This window comes from Protopterus annectens, chromosome 6.part0 (assembly GCF_019279795.1).
Source record: "Protopterus annectens isolate FY-2018-M chromosome 6.part0, PAN1.0, whole genome shotgun sequence".
NCBI classification, from domain to species: Eukaryota; Metazoa; Chordata; order Ceratodontiformes; family Protopteridae; genus Protopterus; species Protopterus annectens.
The window spans coordinates 1,016,671,556-1,016,683,354 of record NC_056737.1 but is presented as its reverse complement, the minus strand read 5'-3'; positions in this window follow the sequence as shown (position 1 = coordinate 1,016,683,354).

Genomic DNA, 11,799 nt, shown 5'->3' with positions numbered 1-11,799 from the left:
AACCCTTTCGAATGACACCAGTAGCTAAGCCAATTGTTAACATCAATCATTTTTTGCTGGTATTGTGGCATCATCCTTGGAGATGGTAGGATGCTACTCATTGGCAGGCTCACACCTGCCTCTGATACATATTCTGAGAGCCTAATCATGTCTCTCTTCATATAGTCTGAGGTGGTATGCCTCAGGTCATTTATCCCCACATGTACTATGACTGAGTCATACTGGTACTTAGGGGTAAGTGACCTGCGTGCTTGTGTGATCTGGTCAATCCTGGTCCCTGCCAGGCAACTAACTGTGGCTTTCTCCTTATCCTGCCTGATAAGAGCGACATCAGTGTGGCTCACAATGGAGTCTCCTATGACCAGAACATTGGGTCGTGGAGTGTTTCACCTCATGGGGTTTGCAGTTGAGGCACAATTAAATATGGCTGCATGTGTTGTGTTGTGATGGGAATTGTCATGTTTGTGTACATTCAAAGTTTCTGGGGACTGCACTCAAGAGGTCTTTGATGTTTGTGTAAGTTACCTGTGAGCACCTCCACATATGTGGGTCTATGTGTGTGGTCCTTTGTGGGTGCAGTGAGTGATGTGTGTGAGCTGCTGACAACCTGTTTGTTGCCTTTCATGTCTGTATGTAAGAGTATACATTCCAGTGTCAATGTGTAACTACATCTCTCACATACTGTTTTTGTCTGTTCAAGAATTAAGTGGTTGTCAGTGTACATAAAGCAATTGTTACATTCCCTCAGGATACCCATATCCATCAAGCTAGATACAGAGATTGGAAGAAAGTGCCCCTCCATGGTTGCAGGTCCTAATGTGTACTTGAAAGGAATAGGAGTGGAGGGTGTTAGTAATCAGATGAGGGAAGTGTGTGCTTGCATGGTGTAATCTGTGGCTGACGTAACCAGTGATGCTGCCCAGCACCAAATCAGATGTTCTGAACAGCAAATAGTCCTGGTGTTATAATAAGGTAACTAGCACAGTAAACTTTAAAAGTGTAATGAAAGTAAGCAATGTTTCCAGATGTTTGCATCTGTAAAGGGCACTGGCACAGCAAACAGCTCTGTGCACGTATGCCGAATTTATACCAGCACTGGAAATACAGAAACCTGACGGAGCCATTTGGCAAACACGAAGACTATACTTAGAATCCTTGTATGTGCTTCCCAACTCAGATAGACCAGGAAACCCTACTGGCACTAGATGAATAATCACAGTCCTCCTACTGGGAAAACACAGTAAAGGAGTGTCTGGAGTGAAATGCTACCGCAAACAAACCTAAAGATACAGATACAGCAGTGTACTTTACACAGCATATACATTTGTGATTATTTAATAAAAGTACTTCATTTTGTAGAAATGGGCCAAGAGCCACTCAATTATACAAAATTTATAAAGGCATTAAAACAAGATAAGCTGATTTAATAAGCCTCCAGCCAATAAAACTATGTGCAGAAAAGACAAGTTTTTCCGCAACCTAAACAGACCAGGCTACCACCCAGTGCACTATATGCAAAATCCACTGACCTTTTGATGTTAAAACTCAGAAAAGTACATTGATTTATGCAACAGCTAGATAGATAATGAATTCAGAGCAAGTAAATCATTAGAACAGACAAGGAGAGGAAAATGCATTTTTTTTCAAAATCAGCAGAAGGAATGATAAATAATTCAAGACATTAACAGCAGTGTAGAAAGGAAGGAACTTATAAAGCTCAGCTTATAGTAAGAGTTTGCAGCTTAAAATCACCAGCTTTAAAAAGCAGATCAAGGAAAGGGATGGTGGGAAAAACAACTAACAGTGAATCACCAGCAGTGCTCGTAGTTTATGCAGGCGGAGTCTTATCAGAAGAGACAAAGACCTAGAAATTCACTTTGCACTTAAGAATCACTATTCTCGGCTGGAGTGTGGGGAGTGCCTTCTGTGTGGAGTCTGCATGTCCTCCCCGTGGTTGAGTGACATTCAAAAGACATGCGTAAATGGGCGTGCCTTCGTTGAAGGTTAGACGTTGAGCTGGCACCTCGGCATTCGTGAAAATCTACTGCCAATCTTTAGCGGACTAGAGTTCCGCTGTGGCGACCCCTAACCAGGAAAAGCCGAAAGACAAACAACAACAACTTAAGAATCACTGGAGAAACAATTTAACCAATGAAGAAAATGTGAAATGTGCAGCCTAGATAATTTAAGTGTCTGTCTCTCACATAGAACAAAAACACATGGCCAAGCAGATTTCTTAAAACAGTTTAAGCAACTCTCAGGCAAAAAATATAGGTTTGATGCATATTTTTGCATGAGAATGCATAGCTGAGAAATATGAGGTGTGAGAAATAAATTAACGTGATAAGGATGGGAGTTATTACAATACACATACCATTAAGGAGGAATACGTTAGGGAGGTAGAGATGCTTGTGTATGTATATTAATGTAAGCATTAGGTAGAAACAGAAGTGTAGAGAAGAATGTGATGCTATTAAGGAAGATAATTTGTGGTGCTACTGTGGTTATGCCAGACTAATTAGTTGGAAGGGTTTGAAGTGTTAAAGCTGTGGGCTGCTATCTTATGGGTTGGTTAGCTAGTTGGGTAGAATGGAATTTGTTGGAGTCATTCAAGTACGAGGTTATTACTGAGTCAGAAGTAGAATGAGTTTGATTATACAGTGTCACAGTCAAAAGTAGAGAGAGAAATTGGAGTTAGGCAGAATACATAAGTCAGGTAGGTGTGGCCTTGACTGGTGCAGATAGTGTAGCATTGTTGTGATTGGCTACATAATATAGAAGATATTCTGTGATAGGCAGTGACTAACTGTGATAAGAGTAAATGCAGGGTGGGAAGTGGGGGAGGGTAGAGGAGCAGAGCAAATCCAAATTTAGTGAGGCAGTCACTCTAAAAACAATCTAATTAATTTAGAGTAAAGAAAAGGTTCACATTAGGCTAAGTATTATGCAAGGCAAATTTGTGTAGAGCCTAACTAACCAAAGAAGTAAAGTCCAGTGTTTATGTTCTAGGTAATGTAGCTAAAGAGTCTGTACTTATTTTGGACTGGAGTCTTAGTTTACTCACATATTTAGACAGAACACCAGCAGAATGTTATTTATCCCGCATCCTTGTGCTCTGCAGGAGAGGCAGAGATAGAGAAGGAAGGAAGGGTGATGAGACAGAATGGTGAAATATAAAGTAGAAAGGAAACACATGAGAATTGCTACAGAATCAAGCAAAAGGGTCTCAGTGTGACTGTTCCCGCCCAGGAAAGCACCACATACAATCAAAAAAAGTTGTTTTAAGACCAAATAATGCTGGACTGTAGCTCAAGAGAAAAAAATAATAAGAGGTAGGAGTAGTTTAACGTCGTCCTCTAATGTCTGTGGCAAAGGAGATCACACTTAAGAAAACGAGACAAAGGGACAGTCCTCTGAAAGCATGCAGTAACACTGAGAAGAGAGAGAGAGAGAGGAGCAAACAATCAGGGGTGCAGCAGGTCAAGAGAAAAGAAATAAGAAGAGAATGACCATGTGTCCATCTTTTACGGACATTATCAGTGTTCCTACATATTCCCGGTCAACAAATGTTAAATAAATAAAAATAAATGAAGTAGTTTGAGCAGCTCAAACGACCAGTAAGAAGTAAAGTCGGGTGCTTGCTAGGACGCAGAGTTAAAGCTTTCCAGCAGGATGTTGTGGAAGAGGCTCACAAACTGTAGGACTGCTGGTTGGAACCTGGGCAGTGAAATGCTTGCACACTATTCATCATACAGACTAAAATGCATACAGAAAAGAATGGCTGCCCAGAGCTTACTTAAAGCACAAGGTCAAACATGCTGGAACATTTTAGCTCAAAGTAAAAATTAGGTGAAAGACTACCTTCTAGATGAGCCGGCTAATGTGTCCATGTTTTACGTACATTATCAGTGTTCCTACATATTCCCTTACAACCTGCTGAAGGTAGAGATAGAGAGAGAGATGGAATAAAGATGTGACCTCCTTTTTTGTGTGAGGCAGAGTATACTTGAGGGAGAGTTAGTGATGAATTTACAGTTGGAACTGTAAATTGTAGTGTGGTTGAATTTTTTGGATATAGAGACAATAATGAGAAGAATGTATTAAAGACGGGTGAGCATTATACCTTCATAAATAGCGGTCCTTCTGGGAAGGAATGATAGGAAGTGACTACATTTGTTTTGGCATAGAGGAAGAGGAAGAAGGTAATCTTTACACATGTTTTTTTGCTTATGTGGAGCTAAAAGTTGAGTGACTGGTCAAGTCAGAGCCTTAGGAATTTAAAGTCAGCTGTTTTGTAGATGGAGTCTTTAAAGTTTGAAATGAGGCTTTGTTGTGCTATCTAATGCTGAAATAAGAGCAGGTCAAACTGGTGCTGGGATTGGAAGAGGAATTGTGTGTGATTCGAATCAATGATTGTCATGTTATCTGTAAAGGATTAGCGGTAGCTGTGGAAGGTCAAATGAAAATTTGTTAATAAAGATAAAGAAAATAAAGGATGAAGGACTGAGCCTTGAGGGACACCTTTGTGCATTTGGGTAGGATCAGAAATGGCATTTTGTATTTCATCTATGAAATGTCTATTATGTTAGAAGTTGTTGAACAAAGGTAATATACCAAAGCTGATCGCAAATGACATGAGGTATTTTAGGAGGAGAAATTGATAAATCAGATCAAAGGCTTTGGAGAGACAGATAAAGTCAGCACTCATAATGTTGCCTTTGTCGGTGTTTTGTAATACATGATCCGTGAGGGTCCAGAGAGCTCTCATTGTACTTCAGCCAGGCTAGATGCTATCTTGTTTCTGAGAGAGGATGTGATACTGTTGGATGTAGTGGGAGAACTGAGTGTGAGCAGTATTTTTTCAAGTAACTTAGTGAGAGTAAGAAAAATTGAGAAGGGTCAGAAGTGGGAACATAGACTGTGATTGGATTGCTTGGGGAACGACTCAGCTATGGTTGTTTTCCAGGTTGTCAGCATGATGTTTGGGTGAGACGCATGGTGTAAATGTGGGTTAGAGGTTGGATGAGGTAGTCTCAGCAGTAGTACAGAAACAAGAAAGTTGTCAGAGCCGGAGGGAAGTTGGTTGGAACATTACTAAGAAGGTCCTTTGTTTCTTTGTGTTTCAGGAGTTTGAAGTAGAAGGAGGGATGAAGGGGTAAACAAGTCACTGATGGAGGTGTGGAGCTCTTAAGAGGGGAGAGGGATTGCTGAATTCTTAGAGGATGTCAGTGAGTATAACTCTGGTGTTGCCACAGGAAATGAAGATCGATGAGTTGGATGAAAGTAGGGACTAATGCCCCAGGATTAGGTTAACATCATGCTGGACTTGTATTAAGGAGATGTGCTTTGGTTTTGTATTAGGAATATTAAAGTCAGCTTGTTTAACAAGGTTCCCTTTTATGTTATAACGAGTTTGGTTGTTGGTGGAAGGGTCAGATTTCCATTTGTGCCAGCTTCATCCTTTTTTCTTCGAAGCTGCTGAATTTTATTGGTTGGCCATCTGGGATTATGTGGCTTTAGCATTTTTTAGTTTTTATTTCTGAAAAGTACTTGCCTTGAAGGTGGCGGAGACTGGTAGTGAGGTTGTTGGCTGCTATGCGGTGCATCTCATCAGAGTGTATATTGATCCATGAGAATATGGACCTGAGTTTTTTCCACTTGGTTATGTTGTTAGGAGATTGTGGCCTGAATGTCTTTCAAATAGCAGGGTCTTTAATTAATTGGTTCGTGATGTTAAAAGTGATGGGGAAGTGGTCTCTGAAGAAAGAAGGGAGAACAGTGATGTTGGTAATATCTGTGGGAGGGGCGTTTGTGATGATACATTGAGAGTGGTGTCTCTGTTAGATCTGTAGTTTGTCCTGCCTGCTGGGAAACTAATTGCATGAAACTGTGATCTTCTTAGCAATGAAAAATTCAGATAAGCAAGGAACGAGAAAGTAGAAGCTAAGTCACCTAGAGTGACCATGTTATTTATTATTAGTGATATAGAAAAGAATATTGGAGAGGATGAGGAAGTAATGTAAAAAGAAGTGGTGGGGTGAAGAAGGCAGAAGCAAAGAATATTTTTTTTTTATTTGTGGATGTAAATTGTAGGAAAATTCATATGGGGAAATGTAAATGTGGCATTAGCTTGAGCTAGGATGAAAGGTATGAAAATGTCTTTGTGGAGGACACTGGTGCGCCATGCTGATGGAGGGTAGAAGGTGTTGCAGGTTAGGGGCAAGTACCATGAGCCAAGAGTCAGTGATTGCTAGAATGCATAGATTATATTAAAGGGTGAAAGCGCTCATTTGTCTGGTTTTGGTTTTAATACCATAGGCATTGACGATGGCACATGAGAGTATGAAATGGGTTGGGGTGTTTTGTGGTAGGAATGAAGGGGAAAGGAGGACCCGAGTTTGGTTCAAGGTAACCTATAAAGACTAAGAGGCCAGATATAATGGGTTTGGGGCACTGGAAGGCATTTTATAAGGGTTTTGATATCAGAAATGAGAAATGTCGCAAGTTTGTGAAGGTGGAGTTGATAGGAAGTACGAGCAGGGTGATATGTAAAGTGAATGGTAGAGGATGAAGTTAGCAGAGTGTGAGTGGAGATAGAATGTGGGATTGAGATGTGAGTAGGTTTCTTAGTAGAACAGGGAAGTAAAAATGGGGAAGGAATTGGAAAAGTTATTGGAAGTGAAGAGAAAACATTGTGTAGAGTGTAGGCATTCAACAGAATGCGTGTAGCTTTAGGTAATTGGGAAGTGTGTTTCTAATGAGGGTTGGATTGTTTAGAGGGGGAAGGATGAAGAAAGGCTGAGGTAAATTATAGGTTATGTGGGTGGCAGAGGAACTGGAGTGGTAGTGGAGTAAAATGAGCAGTTGCTGCTTTTTTAGTGGGAACCAATTAATTTGTGTGACCATACCTGAAGTAGTTCACTTAAAGTCAGCCCATTTGAAAAGTAAATGTGCTGTGTATTTGTAACTGAGAATGTGAAATTCAGTCAATTTACAAAGCAGATCTTCAGCTGTGATATGAGTGTTATGGTTGTGGTCTATATTTTGATTGCCCTTATTTGGAATGACCAGATAGACCACTAGAAGTAAAAATGTTATCAATATTAGTACGGGTGCCAAATCTATATGAATAATGGATATAATTAAGAGAGTTTGCTGATTTTAAATCCTATATATCTCACATTTAATGAATCAATATAATTATCTAAATGTTTAGCCAATGAAGATAATTTGTTTTTATCTTTAGTACTATCCTTATTAGATAAACCGGAATTAAAACCACTTCTCTTTTTGCGTACAGTATTATAATATCTAGCTATCTCTTAGCATCTTTAGCACCAATCCCAGTTGTATAAAGGTTTTATTTATCTCTACAACCACCAGTCCCAAGACTATAAACAGCACATTCCTTATCAGATTAGATATCAAGTACTTTAGGCATAACTGATGTATTTTTACAAGGTATAAGAGTGACTCTTTTTGATCCAAAATGAGAGGCCACTAGAATTGAATATTCCTTTAACAGCAATCTGTCTAAATCTTTAGTAATTAGATGTGTTTCCTGTAAAAAAAACACTATATGAGCTTTGTGTAACTTTAGGTATTTACTTAAATTATCCCTCTTATTATCATTATTATTATTAAGAACATTACTTTTTAATGAGATACATTTATAAACTGACATTCACAACAAATAGTTCAGAAAATAACACATAGTAATTTAGTACAAGGAACAAGAACCAATTTCTAATAAGGCATATTATAGACAGATACATTAAAAGTAAAATTAACATTTTTAACCTAAAAACATTCATACCCGTAAACATGGAATTACAAATTCTGGGTTTGATGATATAATCATACATACCACTCACTAACAAATCCATTACACTACTTAAACCTAATTGTTTGCTGCTACTTCTCAAAATTAACAAAATAACATTGAAAATACAATAATTAAAGCCCACTCAGTACTTAGCATTTTATGGATCATAAATTTATATAATAAAGAAAGAAGTGCAAGGGGAAACTTTTTCATTCCTAAATACTTAACTTATAAAATAAAATAATTTCCCATTCTTCCCAGTCATAAATCATATAATGCTGTTAAACATATAAAGATTGAGGGTTAATGACCTATTAAAGCAATATATTCTCTTCAAAAATCCAGTAAAATAAGAAAATATCAGCTTCTAATATATAGAATATTTTAACAACAAATAGCATAAGGTGATAACCACTGTGGAAGAGAAAAGGTAGCAAAAGGAACTATTCAGTGACATTTTTGTACTTATTAGCAATGAGACATAGCGTTCTTATATAAATGCTTGAGCTAAGGATACAGTGTATATGAATAAGTGTATCTGAACCGTTACCAAAATAACGTGCTTTAGTTCCCTTCACTAACTTCCAACCATCTAGTACGCCTTCATCACTGCTACTGATTATGATTGTGCTTACACTTATAAATATGAAATTACTACTAAAATTATATTTAGCTATAAGTTAATAAATGCACTACATATATTCTTACCAGTATCTATCAGAAACCAAAATCTCTTATCCATAAAACGTTTGCAAAAGTAAAGCAAACTTTAAGAAGTTGACAAATAGCAAGAGCAAAAAAGCATTGACGCTCTAAATAAATATATTTACTTATAAATCCTATTAGTTTGTAATAAATTATACATTTAAAGTTAATTTAAATGTGCATATAAAGTGTCACATAACTTATTTAGAAAGTAAAAGGTGAGACTGAACATAAATAAACATACATTAATGTGCCAAAGAACTTAAACTTTGTTTTAAAAATAATGACAATATATAAGGAATGAGCTGTTTATATTGTCAATAGACTGATAAGGAAAAGTAAAACAACAATTAATATTAACATTTAATATCTGGTTATTGAAATAAACTTGTAAAGTTTCAGTTTACCTGGTTGGTCTTCTTTACTGCTCTGAGGAAGTCAATGGTCATTCGGCACTTCTTCCCGCAGGGAACACTTCAAACAAATATGGGCAGCTGCGGTGAGTGAAACAAGCTCAAGGCAGTTTATAACCACATTCATTTAAAGATTATTGTATTTAGAGTGGAAAAGAGGAATAAAATAAGTCATTTAAGTTAGAAAACGGCTTGTTGCGATCACCCTAGGTGAATCGCGAATTTTTAAAAAAAAAGCTATTTATGCTGTTTTTAATTTAATGAGCTTGAAATTAGTTATTTAATGCATTGTCAGTCCCCATCCACTTCCAACATTGCAAAACACATTATCAGATCCCCTCATTTAATCAGAACAAGCAGATAAATAACTAAAACAGATTGCTGTGTAGCACAACATTCAAAAGTACAGCCAGTGGAGGCGGAGCCTAGATGGCTAACTGGTAACTTTTATGACCTCCACAATCTAGTACCAGAATTCAGGAAAAAATCATTTTTATTTTTGAAAAGTAGTAAATTCTTATTAAGGAACCTCAATTCTATAAGAATACCAAATTTTATGCATTTTTATCGAAATTTTCCTGTCAAACAAACTGGAGATAACTTCTTCAATATAGAAATGAGCAACTCTAAGTTTTCACACTCTGAAACTTCACTGAAAAAGGAAATTCAACTGATGTCAGCCACACTACTTGAACTATCTGTCAAAATGGACAGATTTACAGACAACCTTGAAAATCTAAAAGTCAACTGTCAGAAACAGACTGATGTCCTTAATGAAATCTTGCAGCAGCAACAATCAAAAATATTGGATATGGAAACTTCTCTAAGTGACATAGATAAGAGACTTCAGAAAGATGAAACTCATTGTGAATTTCTTTTACAGCAGAATACCTGGCTAATCAGTAAATTTGATGATTTAGAGAACAGAATCAGGAGAAATAACATTAGAATTTTTGGTCTTCCAGAAAAAACAGAAGGTGAGGACATTATTTTATTTCTTAACTCTTGGCTTCCAGACGTATCAGACATAAAGGAAGGTCTATCAAATGGTATAGAAAGAGCACACAGAGCTACAGGAAACCTATTCCTTCTTCTTCCAATATACCTCCTAGATCTATTATTGTGAAATTCTTGTCCTATTTAGACAAAGAACTTGTTCTTAAATCTGCCTGGAGAGGTCATCCATTGTCATATAATAAGAGTCAAATTAGATTTGACAATGACTATTCTTCAAGAGTCTTGGAACTAAGGAAAAAAACCTGACCTTTTGTGAGATTTTTGAAACAAAATAAAATAAAGGCACAACTTGCTTTCCCTGCAAGAATCAGAATCCTTTATTCAAATGACATAAGAACATTCAACAATGTCGAAGAAGCTATAACTTTCATCAAAAACAACATAACTGCAATTCCAGAAGACATGGATTGGTCATCTTCCACCACTTTAAAAAGAACCTCTGAGAAAAATAACTGGACTGACATGAGAAGGAAGAAACTGAAAACTGATCCTAGAAACTCTGGAGTCACCACTTCTCTCAAAGCATCAACTAGGACTTGATTTCACTTCTAATCATTCAAAAAGTATGTATTTTTACCTAACATACACCTATAAGAATGTTTTCTTACATTTTCTGATTGAACCTTACTAAGATTATATCTTATATTTCATGTGGTTAGACTTCACCAATGGTCCTTAATATAGCTACTTATTAAGAACCCATATAATAATAATAGCTTGTTCAAGTGACACCCTTGATTTTTGCTTCATTAGCAGCAATTAAACGTATGCTGTATGCATTTATACTTTATACAATTCTTAATTTGAAATGTTTTTTGATTTTTAAATACATATATTACAATATTTTATAATTTAGACTTTAGTTACTATTCTACTCAATTTTAGTGTTCTAACATTCAATTATGACTGTTTACTGTCACTCTTGTTTAAAATAGCCTCAAGCTAACAAATGTTGTCTCTCCTCTAAAATAGAATCTACATAATTAACATGGAAGCTCTCATCCTAAAATATAGAAATATGAAGAATTAAATGTTTTTTACACACAGTTATAGGTAGATTAAACTAAATTAATCTCACCTATTATCAAAATAACTCATGTACTATCTATCCCACACATTTATGCCGCATAAGTATATACAGCTTTATAGTTGTTACTGACGAGAGCTTTCATCTCACATTCTCTGACTTCACTTGTCTATTCTGATTGATTAAATAGTCTGTTTAGTTGAGATATTTTTTCTTTCATATTATTTATTTACTAAATATTAATGTCTTCTATGGTTAGAAAATGTTTCAGTTTTTGGGAGGGTGCCTGTCTAGATCAGTTCATGTTATATATCAGCGAGTGCACTGTAAGGATATACACCGTCGCTTTACTGCTGAGTTGTGCACTGTTTAGTTAAGGATGTATGTTTGGCTAGGAAAATTTGTGAATTTAGAGATACAATAAAGAAGGTTCTGTATATTTGCTAGATGAGGATAGACTCTATGTTGTGCAATGCTGGTATTTGCAGTTATATCTGTCAACTGCGTGAATGATGCTGTGGGGAGGGATGAAGCTCCTTGAAGGTTGATGGTGAACAGTGCCTGTTATGGGATTTGACAGGCTAGTTTACTGCGTTGTTGTGTTTCGTGATTGCCTGGGATGATGAAATATGTGAACAGATCTGTCCTTGTTGGTCCATTGGAGAACTCTTGATGTAGTTGTGGATCTGTTGTTACATGGTCTAATACATTGTTGATACTTATTTTGGGTGCTTTTCCATTGTCGGGGCAATGGATCCAATGCACTAGTGAGTGCTTGCCATGATCGTATGGCTGTTGCATGGGGAAGTTGT